This window comes from Bufo bufo, chromosome 4 (genome assembly GCF_905171765.1).
Source record: "Bufo bufo chromosome 4, aBufBuf1.1, whole genome shotgun sequence".
In the NCBI taxonomy this organism is placed as follows: Eukaryota; Metazoa; Chordata; class Amphibia; order Anura; family Bufonidae; genus Bufo; species Bufo bufo.
In genome coordinates this window covers 620,242,563-620,243,305 of record NC_053392.1, presented here as the reverse complement: position 1 = coordinate 620,243,305, position 743 = coordinate 620,242,563, and positions in this window count along the sequence as shown.

The following is a 743-nucleotide window of genomic DNA, read 5'->3' as shown; positions in this document are numbered from 1 at the left end:
GTTCTCTTGAATGTTTTGACTGTACATTGGCTCTGCTCATTATTGCTGTCTCTACCTCCTCATCACCCTATAACAGCATAGTAGTTTTGTCAACTTGTCTTTTATACTAGACAGTTTTTTTCTGACTCTACATATTTTAGCACCAAAAAGACATTAGGCCTGTTAGTGGCGCAGATACTGCATTATTTCCAAAGTCAACTGTCAGTGTGTTTGTGGAAAGGGAAACATATCACACTGTGCCTCCATGTCTAACTTCCAGAAACCAGATTTGCAAACCGTTCCATACTTTGTGTGACTGAGTATATTTAGGCCCAAAACCTGGAGGAAATAACACATGCTCCCTGCATGGATTTTTAAAAAAGTACAGTGGCCTGCGTAAGATGCTGGCTACACCTCTTAATTCGCTATGTTGTAACTTGCTGGATTTCAACATTGCACATTCTCGAACATCTGTACATTGGCACGAATGACAAAGTCAGGGGGAGATGGAAGGTCCGTAAAAATTATTTTAGGGAACTGGGAGAGAAGCTCAAGTCCAGGACCTTCAAGGTAGTGTTTTCAGAAATACTACGAGTGCCACGAGCATCACAAGAGAGACAACGGGAGCTTAGGGAGTTAAATAAGTGGCTCAGAAGCTGGTGCAGGAAGGAAGAGTTTGGGTTCATGGAGAACTGGGACGACTTCTCTGTCGGTTACAGGCTCTACAGTAGGGACGGGATGCACCTTAATGGGGAGGGTGCAAC